This window comes from Pogona vitticeps, chromosome 2 (assembly GCF_051106095.1).
Source record: "Pogona vitticeps strain Pit_001003342236 chromosome 2, PviZW2.1, whole genome shotgun sequence".
Lineage (NCBI taxonomy): Eukaryota > Metazoa > Chordata > Lepidosauria > Squamata > Agamidae > Pogona > Pogona vitticeps.
The window spans coordinates 159,413,740-159,430,827 of record NC_135784.1 but is presented as its reverse complement, the minus strand read 5'-3'; the positions used below and the strand labels follow the sequence as shown (position 1 = coordinate 159,430,827).

Genomic DNA, 17,088 nt, shown 5'->3' with positions numbered 1-17,088 from the left:
AAGATGATGTACTTGTTCTCTCACCTAGTTAGGAATCCTGACCTTTTGGGGCAAAATAAAATCCCCAATAGCATATATAACAGTTCCATCCCTACTTTAGGTAGGCAACATACTATTTTTTAGCATTAGTTGGTCCAATACTAGCTTCAATGTGTTCCACGTCCTTCCCTCTGTCCTATCAAGAGCAGGTAGCAAGACATGAGGCAGGACTATGATAAATGAATCAGCTGAGACAGATAAAGGTGTCCTAGATTTTATTTCTGGCTCTGAAATAGCAGCCATCTTATAGTCAAAGCACAGTGAAGTCAAGAGGACAGGATTGACTCCTTCCATTGATTTCGTCTTCCCATTGTCAGTTGCTTGTTTTGCACTGAGTCGTGATCTCTCTTTTAACTAGCTCTTTTAGGATGGCAAGCATCATTCCTGCCCTCACTTTTGTAATCCAGAATGGGGTCAGAAAACTTGTCATCCGCTCAAGCCTTTTATACTGCATGGGAACCTACCGTTTGCCTTCAGTCTTGCCCTGGCACATGACAGGCCTTGTGATCATTAATCCAAGCACGTAAAAAGATGAGAAAATGAGCCAAGGTTGCTTTTAAATGCCTTCCCCCCCCCCCCCGCCAGACCACCACTGAGCATTCCCTTAGAATGCTCAAGTCCTGAATTAACAGCACAAGTCGTCCATCGGAGGAACACTGTTTTTTCCACCTCACAAGCCTGGCCTCGAGATGATGGTGATGGTAGAGGGTTGCAGAAGGTCACCAAGTACAGTATTTGGTGGTTACAATTGTCTTCATAATGCCTGAAACACGGCAGCTTACTCTGTCCTGCTCTGCATGAGAAACAGCAACAGGTTAAAAGTAGGCATCAGCCTTTTATACATGTCTTTGTCATTTGTTGGTGCTGCATGTGATATTTTCAAATAAAATTAAAAACAAGCGGTGGGCCAAAATCACACTGATGTTTTCCCCTGTATTTTGCAGCAGAGAAACTCCTACTCTCTTTTGTTATTTAGCCTTCATCTGACCACCACCACCCCCGTGTTGCTCCATCTACAGAGCTGTACAAATAACGGCTGGAAACGGGCCGTCTTTTAAAGAATAGCCTGAGAGATGCACCAGACTCTTACAGAAAACAAGCACATTTCTTTTGTCTGATCCTTGAAGCAATGGAATAGCTTCTTACTAGAGCTTACAGCAGGGATGAGTATGTCGAACATCCCTCTTTCAAATTTGCTTCTGTGACATTCAGGGAGGAGGGGAGAGAAATCCCTTGCCAAATCCCAAATTTTGCAATAGCTCCGTCCACCTTCGCTAACTATCTCCCTTCCTTTTCCACTATTCTCTGTTGTGGCCTGGTTTGTTTTTTTTTTAATTTTAATTTTTATTTATTTATTTAGGCCATCCTTTGGTTTCTCTGTGATGTATACAAGTTAGCTCTGTGCCGCTGTTTGTAGCTAGCAAGGTACAATATCTAATAACCTTAGAACTGCAGAGGTGGAAGGGACCCTATGGAGCCCCGTCCCTGTCAAGGAGGCACAGGAGAAGATCAAACTCCCAACCAGATATGGAAACCACTGAGCTATCCAGCAGTATCAGTACAGGCTTCTGCAGTAGGAGAGAGGAGAGAATCAGGAAAAAAAAAAAGGAGGGTCTCTTTTTTTCTTTCCCACACCCCCAAAAGGTCTTCCCTACAGTGTTACAAAGGGGAAATGGATAGGCGGCTTTGGGTTCCACTGCATGGGGGGGGGGGAAATGCCCAGTTGGTGTTGCAGTTTTCTTCTTTACATCCTCCCACAGGACTCCTCAGAACTTCTGCATCACCCATGTGCACATATCATGTTCCCCACACTGTGGGACATAGATATTAAATATACACAGGTTAGTGAAGTTCTTGGGCTGTTCGCTTACTAGCAACAGTCATGCAATAATGCCTTCTGTGAGAAACTTCACCTTGACTACAGGGTCTGTCAGCCAGGGAGCAACCATGCCTCAAGGATCAACTATAATCCTAAAATACCTTCCTTTACAAACTCCCTGCATGGATTCTGCACAATTTAAAGGGAAGAACATAAGGTTAAGCACAGGTGGGGAAAACAATTTCTATTGACAACACTGCTGTAACCATTTCTGCCTTGGTGATATAAAAGCAAACCCTCATGCTTGCGACAAATGATGACATCCTGGATGTGGTTAGGGTTAGCTCTATGCCCCAAAGCTGCAACTAAGACTTTCATCTTCTGCCGTTAGATATTTCATGGCAGCTCCCAGGCATTGGATGACACAGAATGGTAATGTGTCCCATCGCACTTTTGTCAATTTGCTAGAACAGACTGTGACTACAGGACTGAATGGCATAGCATTCTTTTGGCTAAGTATAATGTTTAGGAATGGAGGAGGAGCTAGAATGGGATGGGAAACATTTGCCTCCCCCTAGATCCTAAGGACGCCAACTTCCGGAAGCCCTAGCTGCTGTCCACAGCCTATGTAAGAGGCAGAGGGATTGACAATCCAAAATATCTGGTGAACAAGACTCTTCCATACCTGGGGTGGGAAAAGTCAAGGATGCACTTTCAAACATCCCTCTACAATCCACTTCATAAATGACACATATCTGTATGTCACACTAAAATATTCTGGATTCTAGTACAGAGGAACCAGGCAAAAAACAAATCAACATTCCATGGCTTTCTGCTCCTTCCTTCCTTCTTTCTTGCTTTTTTAAAATTGTTGTTGTTGTTGTTGTTGTTGTTGTTGTTGTTGTTGTTGTTGTTGTTGTTGTTGTTGTTGTTGTTGTTGTACCACTGATGCTATTTTTCATAATTTGTTCCTATTCCCACTCCCTCTGGTGCCTGCCTGATCTACTGCTGTGGGGCTTCTTCCCCCACCCCACCCTGGAAGCAACTTATATAGCAGATTTCCATACGGATGTGGCAAGAAGGAGGACATACTATGTATTTACAGGCCTTGCCGTACCTTCTATTTGCTTTGGCATAAGCGTCTCTGATGAATTAGTACCCAATTTGTTTTTCCGAGTTAATTTCTGGACAGGAAGTTCTTTTTATTTTCCTACATTAAAAATAACTCTATAGGAAGGTTATAAAGTCCTGTGACATTTGCCCAGGAACAGGGCCCTGATCTCCTGAGTAAATGTGTACTTTGGCATGTGCTGATTTGTGTGCACTGTAGCTAGGCCATCAAAACAAAAGAAAACGCACATATGGTGCCCATGCTGTTGAGCCAAGCTAGCATCCAAATTGCCCCCTTGAAACTATGTATTTATCTTTACTTTTGCATGGCAAACAACTTGTGGATGGCATTTTCAAAATCATAAAAATGGCTGTAGACCACTTTAAGACACTCCCTGCTCCAGAAATGCTTCTCTGCCCTGCACAAGCCTCCCAGGGAGTTGCCTAGTTTGGGAAAGGAGGTGTATTGTGCAAGAAAGCACACCACATTAGAGTAATGGCTTGTGCTTAATTTCCTAGAAGAGATAGTTGTCTAATCAAAATGGAATATTAATTGCTTTGCTACAAGCAAATAAGGGAGAGTTATCTGAATCACAAAGATAAGCAGAGCATAAGAAACCAGGAGGAAACAGAGTACACTCTAAGGAGAGGAATACCAGCTGGTGTAGAGAAGAGTAATGCAGGATCTGTACCATCCAATGTCTTTTTCATATATAGAGAGAGAGAGAATCGGGCAAGAATTCTGTGAATGCTGCATTACTCTTCTCTATATATGAAATGAGAAATCATTAGAAAGTCTGAAAGTGTTCTTCCTAATGATGATAAGCAGTATTATGGATAAAATAAATAAATTATTAGTAATTTTTTACCCTTTGCATTATATATATATATACATATATATACATATATATACATACACACACACACACACACACATACATATATATATGTATATATATATATACATGCACACATACATACATACATACATACATACATACATACATACATACATACATACATACATACATACATACATACATACATACATACATACATACATACATACATACATATACTGTATACATATACATATGTATGTATGTGTGTGTGTATATATATACACACACACATACATACATACATACGTATGTATGCATGCATGCATGCATGCATGCATTGTGGCAAGTGCATCCATTCAACAATTATGATCCTATCCTACACCCCTGACAAGGATAGGATCATAATTGTTGAATGGATGCACACATTTTGTAGACATTTTAGAGACATTTTAGAGACAGTTCACAGGCAGACATCTTCTTCACCGGTGACATGCATCATAACTAAAGACTGTAGTCTGTCTTCATTTATCAGAGATCTCTCCCTGGTTTTCATGCAACTGCTGCTTGGCTGGCTTCCAAGCAGGGTTCCCTGGGGATTTCCCCACAATGCATGTATGCATGTATGTATATATGCATGTATGTATGTATGCATGTATGTATGCATGTATGTATGTATGTATGTAGGAAAAGAACTGAAAATGTTCAAATCTAAGGGTAACCTCTTAAGAATATTGTAACGTATGTATACAAGCATCACCACTCGCAATTTATCACAGTAATAACTGATCTTTCAATCACTATTCAATTGGTTTATTCAAAACAGGTTCCACTTTCCTCCCATGAGCAATATTCAGGCTCCATCTTCAATTTGATGTGGATTTGGAGGACCACTTCTTTTCTTTTCTTTTCTTTTTCCCCCCACCATAAATGAATATGGAGATAATCTGAGATAAGATGAGCTGCAAAAACAGGACAATGACTTAGCAGTGGCTCCCAACAGATTGGCTGAAAATCAACAGTTGAGCATGCACAGTACAACGGAGACACTGACAAAATCATACTTTCAGAGGTCCTCGCTCTGAGGCTCTTCCAAGATTTGTCCTGTGGGAATGACCATGCATCGATTGGCCTTAGGTGGAAATGGCTGCAAATTGCTCCATTTATATGCAATTACAATATGCATATTAGCTGTAGCCATCCATCTCATAAATCCTGCTATCTGGTATAGTGCTATATCAGATAACAGGATTTTTAAAAAAAAGCAGCAAGGGCCTACACACATGTGGCATTGATTCCACTTAACTGATTACACATGCACCTCAATATAAATGAACCTCTGCCAGAGGAGTGGAAAAACTCGCTCCCCTAGAACAGTAGTCTGTGCATGGACATGCCCCGTGTGTATGCTAAAAATCTAAATCAGATTGTTTTCAGCCCAACCTGATTCAAAAGAGGGTTTTTTTTGTTTTTTTGTCCCGAGCTCTAAACAACAGGACTTGAACACATTTCTGCACATGCACTAGAGCTTGTGCTATGCAGTAATGCCCTTCCCTGTGGCTAACATTCTCCAATAATGTTTACTCATAAGTAAGTCTAATTCAATCATGGTTTATTCCAAGTCTTCCCCTTCCTCACGAAAATAGGTAGAAGACTACTATCGAACACTACACAAATTGCACCTTTCGTTTCCAGGCTTCAGTTATTAATTTCTCCTTCATTTGTTCTTTTTTTTTTTAAATAGAGAAATGCATGCAAATAATACTTTTTTAGAAGAAAACTAAAGAAATAATGAAAAGAAATTAGTGATTAAAGCATACCGATATAAGAACAGGATGTTACACTGCAGGAATGATCACTAACCCACATACATCACAAAGTAATTAAAATAGGAAACACCGAGATCATGAGATGAGACACGTCTCTGTGTACCATCAAGGGGAGAAGTGCACAATGTATTGCCAAAAAAACAAGCTTTCTCTGTGGTGGCACCACAACTACAAAATGCTCCTCTGAGATAATAAGATTGGTATTGACTGTTTTCTTCCCAGCAACAGAAATGCTGAGGGAATTTTGAAATGTTAAAATGTAATCTAAATTGATTTTAGATGTGTTTTTTAGAAGTATTATGCCTCTGATGGATTTTATAATTGTGTCACAGGTTTTAGACTAAAGCTCTGTTTTTTTCCAGTAGTGGCGTATGGAAGTGAGAGCTGGACCATAAAGAAGGCTGATGGCGGAAGAATTGATGCCTTTGAATTGTGGTGCTGGAGGAGGCTCTTGAGAGTCCCCTGGACTGCAAAGAGAACAAACCTATCCATTCGGAAGGAAATCAACCCTGAGTGCTCACTGGAAGGACAGATCCTGAAGATGAGGCTCCAATACTTTGGCCATCTCATGAGAAGAGAAGACTCCCTGGAAAAGACCATGATGTTGGGAAAGAGTAAAGGCAAGAGGAGAAGGGGATGACAGAGAACGAGATGGTTGGACAGTGTCATTGAAGCTGCCAACATGAATTTGACCCAACTCTGGGAGGCAGTGGAAGACAGGAGAGCCAGGCATGCTCTGGTTCATGGGGTCACGAAAAGTCAGACACGACTTAACGGCTAAACAACAACAATGTGCATCAACTTGCAAGTTTTGATAATGTTTGCACAATATAATTTTTTTAAAGGAAACATAAATCAAACATAATTAAAGGAAAATAAGAAGGAGGTACAGTAATTATTTTTAAAAAGTCACCTACCAATGAGACCTTAAGAAAGAAAGAGCATAGAAAACTGCTGGGAATGATGACGTTTTTCATAAAGAATACGTGAACAAAGGACGACCATTCAAAAAAACAAAACAAAACCCAAACAGTTCCATTTATAGTGGGCTGAGGGACCTCTGGCAGGCTAGATTCCCACCACTGCGTAACTGAGGTGTCTTAGGCTACAAGCTTCACTATCCTTACCATCAGCTCCTGCAAGTCCAAAACATCTGAAGGATCAAGTGTTTTCCTCCCACAAACAAATATATTCATATCTCCTTCTGTAGATTTTGTTTCTCTGTACAAACTGTCCTATGGGTTCAAGTAAAAGCTCAGCCCTTTCCACGTATGGAAAGAAGACCATTTCTACAAACCTGGGAAATGTTTTGAAGAATTCAAAATGTGTTGAGGTGAATGTGCCTGAAAAGGGGCCAGCGTTTAGCTGTGATCCTATGCATATTTACCTGGAAGCAAGTGCCACTGAATTCAGTAAGACTGACTTCTTTGCAGGCATCCAAAAGATTGCCTTATTTGTCACCAGCTGTTTGCTCAATAAAGTATATTGTCTTACTTGCTCTGAGTGCTTCATATTCTTGGAGCAACAGAGCAGTAACACTCTATACAAAACTAGATATTATTCTTGGCAGAACAGTGATGTGTTAATAGCTGAAAAATCAAATACTTGGCTAGTACAAGAGAAGAATTTTTTAATAGCACAAACAGTGAAACAAGAGGATAAATGTCACTTTGAGTCATCACGACCGTCTCCTTTCTACTCTAGCAACCTCAACAATTCATGTACAGTATCTCTCTTACAAAATGTATGTATGTATTGGAATATGTTTGAGAAAACTTAAATTGCTGTTAAAAGGCATCCTGGGTCTTAAAGGACAGTTTCATGAGAACTTTTATGAGAGAACAAGAAAACTCTTATCTCATGAAAGCCGTGTCTTTATGAAGATCACATGGCTTGATATTAAACATTCACAAAAACAAATTATACTGCTTTCAATGAGATCTGCTCAACTGCATGTTCAAGAAAGCCCATCTCTTCAAAATCAGAAGAAGCTGCAAAACTCTCACACAAGCAACAATATCCGGGGCTACCCTGTATCATAGTTGTTAATGGCTCTCTGTAACAATATTTTCAAGACTTCTGGAATTTTTCTCTAAGATCACAACTCCCAATGTCGAACTGCTCGTTTTTATTTTACAGCTGTTGGGACAGATTCCATACAGATTTCGATACCAAGGATTTTTGCTTGGCTTTTCTTCCCAAAAGTCTCAGGAGATTTTAATACAGCTTATTTGGTAGGCCTCAGGACACCATTCACAGAGTCTCCGCAGACTTCCTTACGAAAAACCACTAAATTGGTTTATACAGATATATCTGTGTGTTTTAAAGGTAGTAGGCACCAAGTCCCATTTTCATTCCTCATTTGGAGACACTTTTCAAAGTCCAAAGTGCTCTACAACTTTACTCTTACTCTGCCTAATCCAAGGTCACTAAAAGTATGCTGCTTATATATTGCCCAATTGCACTTAAAGCACTCTATGGGCAGTTTACAATGTAATTATGCAGGATACACATTGCTTCCCTGCCCCCAGAAAGCTGGGTACACAATTTACCAACCTCTGAAGCAGGGAAGGCTTTGTCATCCTTGAGCTGGCTACCTGAATCAGCCTGAATCAGACTCAAGTTGTGAGCAGTCCTGACTGCACTACTGCAGTTCAACCACTACATCATGAGACTCGTTTTGCAACTAATGAGTGAGCAAGAATTTCAACCTTGCTCTTTCTCCTTCTTCCCATCATAAAACCTCAAATAAACTTGATGGCTACTCTCCAACAAAGGCAGAAAATGCAGAGGTCTAGTCATCAACCTACCAGTCAGTCCTCCACACGGTGCTAAAAGCAATCTGTCTGGAAACACCCTATCAATCTAAGAGAATTGTGCATCTATTCTACCTTTCTCTCTTCAACAATTTTAACTGTGATTTTTTTCTCTCTAAGAGATGAAAGCATGCACAGAGACACAAGAGAGATATAGATGGGAAATGATGTCATCAGGACACCCTATCAAAGAATCAGGATGCAGATATAATGAAAACGTCAGCTAGTTTTCACTACTACCAATATATCCCGTTCCCAAATCCAGTTACACTAATTAATCTTCATTTTCCACAGCACAAGAGTCTATAGACAGAGACCCAAAGAGGTAACAAACACAAAAACGAAACTTGGCCATTAGTGTACATAACAGTTGTCCATTCACTGGGCAATAGCCTCCTACAGGCTGCTTTAGGGTTATATACAACAGGTTCTTTCATATTTATATACAGTGCTTTTTTCAACAGAGATTTCAAAGTCAAAGGGGATTATGAGGATTAACAAGGCTTCACCCATCATGCAAATATGTAGGCAACACTCCAGCTGAGGGGGAATGTAGCTCTGGTGAGGGGGTGGAGAAAACAAAGCACAAAAGGGGGGGGCTGCCTCCAACATCTTAATTTAAGCGATGTCAGGAAGCAACCTAAGGAGGACCTATACACTTCAGACCTTGGAGCTCTGCTGCAGAAATAAATCATTTTGCCCAAGAAAGAAATGAGAGAGAGAGAGAGACTCTCATGTCCTTCCTGCTTATTTACGTCTGGGGGAAAAAAGACTTCACCATAAGACAAGCTGAGGCTTCAGACATTCATCCAGTTCCTGCTCACAGAGTAACAGGCCATCTCTTTTCCCAAGGGAAGCTGCCAAAGCATGGAAACCCCCATTAAATTGGGGGGGGGGGGGCAACCGCCTCCCTGCATTGCAGAGAAAAAGCTTCACGAAGAGCAGAAGCTTACAATCTGGGATCGTTTTACATGCTCCTCATGCCACTGAACTGAGGCATGCAATACCCTATTATCCATGGCAAATCAAAAGAATCAACGCCCTTTTATTCACAGGAAACGAGGCCGGGCAAGCCCTCCCCGGGGTCAGATAAAGCCAGAGGCAGCCTTCAATGAAAGAGGTAACCGATAGCTGGCCCAGCGTTCAAGTTTAAAGAGGCACTAAACCCAAACAGGCAGGACTGAAAACGGTTTTGCTTCCTCTTCAGACTACGTGAGGCGTGAGCGTGAGGGGGGGGGGCAGCGGCGGTGACAGACTGAAACATAAAAGAAAGTTTGCGGCTTCCATTGCCTCTCCGCGCAACAACGCGCCACATTTCTGCAAGGGGGGGGAAGGGAGGAGACAGAGAGCGAGAGAGGTGAATCACCCACTGACTGACACTGTGAAGTTTCACCAGCCCTTCTCCCCTTCTCTCCCCCATCCCTGAAAGCACACCAAGTTCTCCTTCCCTCTCTCTCTCTCTTTTCCCCCACCACTCGTTGTTGTTGCAGCTAAAATAAGCCGCCCGCCTGCTCCCCAGGACGCGCCTCGAAGTCATACATATTTTAAAGAAACCTATTTTTGCCCCTTCGCAGATTGCAGCTCTCTCGCTCCCTCCCTCCCTCCCTCGGCCTCTCTAACACATACACATCCTAACAAAGGGATTTTGGAGTGGGGGGGGGGGAGAGAAGGGATGAAGTCGGGATCGCCTAAAATTCCTAACCCCCTCCCAGCCTCACCGCGAGCCTTAATCAGAGTCAGCCAAACAAGCCCCGGGTCTGTGGCTTTGAAACCGTACTCCAGCCCACCCACTGCCGAAGAAGCTAAACAGTGACCGCCCCTCCCATCACGGGGGCTCTCAAAGAGATTATATATCGCTGCTCCCCAACTTGTGCTCCCCGGCCGCTGCCGCTGCCCCCCCCCCGCCCCGCCATTCCTCAAATCCTCTTGTATTCCTCCAAACACACACAAGCACACGCGCCGTAGCTTTCTCCGCCGGCAAAAGCGGAGAGAGAGAGAGAGAGGAAAAACAGGGGAGGGTTTTTCTGTACCTTGCAGCCCGTCTCAGCGCCCTGGAAGTTGGAAATCGAAGATAGAGAGCTGTCTAAAGCTCAGCCAAACTCAAATCACACCCTCTTCTCCGCCAGCCCTGCTCCTGACATCAGCACAAGGCAGTTCTCTTTCGACTTCTTCTTTTCTTTCATTGTGTACAATCAACCCACACCCCTACCTCATGGAGTGTGAGAGAGAGGAGGAGGAGGAAGCAGGCAGGCACGGCTGGCGGGAAAAAATATAAATACATATATATAGCCACTTCCTTAGAAGAGAATTACTGCCATCCGACGAGGGAGGTCAAATTAGCAAATATGGATAAAACAGCACACCCATCTCAGCAGCCTCGCCCACCACGCGCCCTTCAAAATGTTTTTTATGGAATGAGGATCTGTGTCGTTGTCGTCGTTCCCCCCCCCCATGACCGAGGTACTTTTCCTTTGATCCCCTCTTTTCAGAGGCAAACCGACATAATTGTAACTTTTCATTTATACTTTGTTTTCACAGTAAATGCAAAAACGAAAGAGGCGCTTGGCAAAATAAAGTTCCGTATACAATTCCTAGAGATTTTTTTTTCAAAAATGAAAGCATCCATCATAGTTCCCTTCAAGGAGGAGTTTTTATACTTCAGTTTTCAGGGTATGTTTTCCATAAAAACGTGTTGCATTACGGAGAATCCTTGTATGCAATCCCAGAATAGATCTCACAGCCATTGCCCGTGAATGTAAAAGGCTTCTTGGAACCAGAGGTTAAGAAAATGTTGGTTTTGGACTACAGCTCCCAGAATTCCCCAGTCAACACTAGGCTTGTTGGCTGGGAGATTCTGGGAACTCTAAGTCCACAGTTGGCTTCTCCAAGTTGTTTTACAAGATACTGTGTGCCACATTTCCCTCAAACTCAATTGCACAGGAAAAATCGTTCTTGGTGAGGAGTATGTGTTGCAAGGAACCCATTTCTGAGCTGGTCATTGAAGGATGCCTGCAGGAAGCAACCAGGGAGCCCCAGGAAAATTTAAAATTTAAATATATATAGCTGGATCCAGATTTAGTCAATTTTAGAAAAGACTCACCGACATCGGTGAGACAGACACAAGTTAATTCAAGTGGGTCTGCTGTGACTAAATACACATCCAAGCCATTGATCCATGAGACCTATCAACCTCTGGCAACAATTAGTACAGTATTCCAAATAGAAGATTTTATAATTAGCTGCTCTAAGGCAATTTTACCCTTTCATGGATTGCTGCCTTGTCGTGGCGAAGGAGCTTAAGTAACTCAGAAGCTATGGGCTATGCCGTGCAAGTACACCCAAGACGGACAGGACATAGTGGAGAGTTCCGACTAAACGCAATCCACCTGGAGTAGGAAATGGCAATGCCACTCCAGTATCTTTGCCAAGAATGCCCCATGATCAGAAACAAAAGGCTAAAAGATATGACGCTGGAAGATGGGCCCCTCAGGTCGGAAGGCGTCCAACATGCTACTGAGGAAGAGTGGAGGACAAGGACAAGTAGCTCCAGAGCTAATGAAGTGGTTGGGCCAAAGCCGAAAGGACGCTCAGCTGTGGACGTGCCTGGAAGTGAAAGGAAAGTCCAATGCTGTAAAGAAAAATACTGCATAGGAACCTGGAATGTAAGACGAGATGGCTGGACAGTGTCTGCGAAGCAACCAACATGAATTTGACCCAACTCCGGGAGGCAGTGGAAGATAGGAGGGCCTGGCGTGCTCTGGTCCATGGGGTCACGAAGAGTCGGACACAACTAAACGACTAAACACACACACAAGGCAATTTTATCATGCTATTATGAGTCGTTATCATATAAACTAACAGGAAACTCTGGTACTCAGTTATGGTAGCTATGTACCCAAATGGGTGACTAAGACACGAAAAGGAGCTTCTAATAATGTTTAGGTCAATCCTATAATTTGCAGAAATGGGGGGGGAGGAATCTTTACAGGAGTGGAAGCTCAGGAAGCCACCCTCCTTCACCCGTGTGCAAAACAAATGCCCAGTGGCCACAGACTATTGAATGTCACTTGTGGGCAGGAGAAATGGAAAACCGCACTGTGAAAGGAGGTCTGTCTGGCCACCTGGAACGCTGAACAAGAACACTCCATGCTGCACTTTTTTTACTGCAGGACTCACGTGCCTATTATTAATGCACAACATGGTACAATGGCTCAATGTTTTTGCAGTTTAGAGAATATCTTTATATATATATATATATATAGGAAACAGCTTTGCTTGGCATTCTTTTCTTCTTCAGACTCCTTTTAAGCATCTGTCAGTGCCTTTAAAAAGACTGGTTCAGCAAACACAATTAAAAGCTTGTTTCAAGCAGGATTATTTTGCTGCTTTTGTTTTAAATCAGGCCCGCTGTCAGTTAATGGATAGTGAAGAGCTTTAGGAGCCAATTTGCCACCAGGCCGAATTTACAGCATGTGGAGCAGGGCTTGAAAAATCTTGGCAAATCGTGTCACCCCTACAACCTCTGGGCAGCCCAACTCCCTTGAGATTTTAGGCCGCAGCCTGGGAGGCGTTTTTGTCTTAAAGAATGTGCCGGAGGCAAGACAGTTATGCAAGTGGTTCGTCTCAGTGACTGTGATTTTTACATCCTAAGGTTTCTTCTCTACATATTTCCAGCCTGGTTGAAAGAGGACAACCCAGAGAAATTTAGATGTTTACAGTTCAAGGGGAGGGGGGGGTTAGCGATCTAATAAAGGTATTGCCTGCTCTGGCATTCAATTGTTATGTATGCTAATTTCTGTCCTGTTTCCTGCAGAATTGCACACTTCATCAGTATGACACTGACTCCATGTGCCATGCATATTTTGCTTGGAGGTCAACTGGTCTAAGAGCTTAGTAACTTCTTCCAACAGGAGTTTTCAGTACAGTACTGTATATGTATTAAGGAGGCCAGGCAGGAGGAGTTGATGGGGACTTGGTGACAGCCTGGCCTTTTAATATAGCACTGAAACTGGAGATGGGTTCCTGTGAATCTGGCCCACAAAGGGCAAAACAAATGCATTCCACATGCCCTGCTCACTCCTTGGCTTAGACAAGAGTTACACCCATCACTGGGATTTATTTCCTCAACAGTGTTTTCTTTCTTGACAGAAATCTAAGCCCAGGGCCAAGGCAGGGCTCCTTGATTACCCGCATCTATCTACATGTGAACAACAGGTTGGGCCTTAAATCGTCAGCCTGTCTGCATCCAACTGTACAGTTGTAACTCTTTTGGCATCCCCAACTGACTAGCAGTTAAATGACAAAGTGGGAAGAAAAACAAAAAAATACACACTGGCTGAGAGGGGCTCTCTGTGGATAGCTACTTGCATGCATTTATATTTCCAGTTTATTTAAACAAAAATTAGCACATTCAAATGACAAGTGAAGAGAGATGGGAGCCTGAGTCTCTTTCTCTCTGTGTGTAAAAGCTAAACATCATCATATTTCTCATTTGGGATATGTGTGTGTGTGTGTGCGTGTGCATGCATGTGTGTGTGTGTGTGTGTACATACTGTGTAGTATAGATAGTCATTTAGGATTCTACATATATTTGTGTTTTGTTTGGCTTTGGTATCACGTGTGTGAAACTTGCCTCTGCATTTAATTTATTCCACTTCATGCCAGGCGCCAGTGTCAGCGTCTGCAATGGCTCTGCTGTGTAGAAATGGGTGGGTGCCAACGTATGCATCGGTACTTCTGACTCAGTGGTCCTGTGAGTCTTTATATAAATGTTGTGCACATGAATCAAACCATCCATGTGCGTGGGTGTGGTCTATCTATATGTCAAGCAATTACTGAGAATATATATATTCACTTTGCTAAATGTTTGGTTCATACAACTCATTCCAAGAAAGGTTAGAAAAGGTTATGACAATAAACCATGTACTGAAATCTTCAGAGAAGGGCTTTCTCCACACACCATTGTTGAGAGATATGCATGAGGGAAATAAAGGACTTTCACTCTGGTAGCACCTGAATTTTATAATACTTTCCCAGGAAATATTACTGTAAATTGATTTCTCCCTGTGTGTCCAACAATTTTCTGAAGAAATGCAAAATTTGAATATTTTAAATAGAATTTAATCCAACTGGTTTTATATTGACAGCTTTTGTTTGTTTGTTTTTTATATTTTCATGTTCTCCTTTGGTCCAGAGAAAGCCTTTGGGGACAGCAGAATGGAGGAGCCTTAAATTACTGAAAACTCCTGCCAAAGGTCCCACCATGGTTACTGGGCCCAGCAGTAGCGATTTTCACACATTTAATACTTCCTGCCCCCAACTTGCTATCCCCAAAGGCTTCCTTAGTACCAAAGGATAAGATAATCTAGATAACCTAAAATAACCTAGGATTGAGGAGGGGATAGGAAATACTTAAGTACCAAATTACAGCTGCAGCTGATTATGTTATCAGACTTATGCAGTATACCTTTACATTACTGGACTTAAGTACATTGACCAAAAATGTGGGATATGCTACAGAATCAGGACGGTTTGATTCACTTTTTTTCCCATTGACCACATTATGTAAAAGCAAATGTGAATCAGCCTGAAGTTCTCTCCCTCTAATCCTTAGTTTCCCCTTCCACCCCGGGGCTTCTGCTTTTCCCCCCACAATGCATCTATTTGCACTGATTCAGATAGTATGATTACTTGAATCGATGCAATAAAGTGTGTTCTGTGGTTGACATGACAATGGTGCGTCTGAATGGGGTAACTAATGCTTTTTTTAACAGCTTGTTGTCAGCACATCTGAGCTAGGGCACCTAGACACCAAAGGGGGGGAATAAGAGGAGGAGATTGCCGCTCAGCCCTTGCTTACAGATTATTAGGTAGTTCCCCTGTAGCAGTGCACCTGCAAGTCTACCAGAAACCCATTAATAAGCTGCAAACAAGACTATTTAGCCAATGTCCTCCTTTCTGTATGGCCAGCTAACCCAAACAGACATGGCGAAACTGAATCTTCCAGTGAAACTTGAAAGTGAGTGAATCTGCATTTCTCTTGCTATGTAGCCACACCTTCAGGCACTGTTTTATTATATGATGCACACAACCTTGAGATCTTCTTTAGTGAGGGAGGAATGGTGCACAAATCTTAAGCATGAATAACTTCTTTTTAAAAAAGCAATCCAGGTACAGAAAGGAATGGAAATACAAGTGCAAAATACATCAAAAGTCAATGTACTATATTTAAAATACATTTTTCTAATATTTCCAAGATGTTTCAAAACTTTGCACCGGTCAGATAGAGTGGCAGATTCTAGAATCTTTTCCATTATTTTTCCCTCCCATTTTTAACTTGTCCTTCTCACCATAAAATGGCAACTCAAGGCAGAAAAAAAAAATCAACACACATGTGCACAAACTACTCAATTGTGCTAATCTACCATAGCAGTACTATTATAAATAAGTCTCAAACCTAACAGAAACGCTTTATGCAACAAGAAGAATTAAGGTGTAATCTAGGGATCAGAGAATACTCGCTTTCCAGATGTTTTGGTCTTCAGAAGCCCAGGATAGCCAATGATAGAGGATTATGGAAGTACGTAGTACTCTGAGCCACCTGGTAAGGCACAGGTTCCCTCACTCTGCTCTCATGGAACTTATTGATGACAATGTTCTTGCTACACAGCCCAGAGGATGTAGCTTCCCCATACACGTCCTCCCCAACAGCTTTTTATTGACTGATGGGCCTTGGGGAGAAGCAGTCCCCCCCCCGGGTATAATGGTTCCAGATCTGAGTTGCCAATAAAATAATTTCTTTCTGTGCCTGCGCTGTTCATGGACCAGCAAATGGTGTGGGCTTACTAAATTTACCATGAAATACCATCCATACCTTCAAATGTAAATTCTCTTGAGGGGAATGGGCCTTACTCTGAGATGTATGCATAGGATTGCAGAGTGAGTTTCACCGCAAGGCTGTGTTGATCAGCAGTGGGATGTGGTGCCTTCTGTGCTTAGCTCTGAGTCCCTTAAGATTAGAAAACAAATGTAACAAAAATACTTATTTCCCAGAGGCCCAACTGGATATGTGCCCTTGGCTGGCTGGCTGCAGTGAGCCTACATAGATCACGTCACAATGGTTTGGCTGGGTTAGACCGAGATTAATCAAATTCACTGTTTGAACAAGGCCAACAGATTGCATCCGAGAGGTTCAAACTTGTGTGTGAAAGTGACATGCTTTCCCTGTTGTTTATCTCCAGCATCTCATACACTAGGGTTGGACAACAATGTCAGTTCATCACCAAATGACACAGCAAGCCTCATCCCTAGTCTCATCCCCTGAAGCATCAAGGATGCATATGAATAAGTATAGATGCAGAGGTCCCCAACTCCCGGTCCGCAGCCCGGTGCTGGTCCGTGGCCTGAGCTGGACCGGGCCGCCGAGACCTCCTGCCCACCCCCTGCACTCACCCCTGCACAGCCCGTTTGCGCCTGGGTGTGCGTGCTCCAGCACGCCTGTGTGAGCGCCACACCACTGTTTGCACATGCACGGGAGCGCACCCAGCATGTGGCCGAGTGTGTACACTCTCGCATGGGCATGCGCACACTTGTGCGAGAGAGAGAGCATGTGCTTGTTCGTGCATGTGCACGAGTGG

The 17,088-nt window shown here is 42.7% G+C and overlaps 1 protein-coding gene across 2 annotated transcripts in view; it reads right to left on the bottom strand.

Moving 5' to 3' along the window:
- DGKA (diacylglycerol kinase alpha) overlaps nucleotides 1-16,076 on the bottom strand; it is a 61,411-nt gene extending 45,335 nt beyond the window's left edge. Inside the window, exon 1 of one of the 2 annotated variants that reach the window (XM_020782891.3) lies at nucleotides 10,483-16,076. The gene's annotated coding sequence lies outside the window, so the exon portion shown is untranslated. The remainder of the gene's footprint in view (nucleotides 1-10,482) is intronic. The other variant, XM_020782897.3, reaches the window with a different exon arrangement.
- Nucleotides 16,077-17,088: the final 1,012 nt, after the last annotated feature.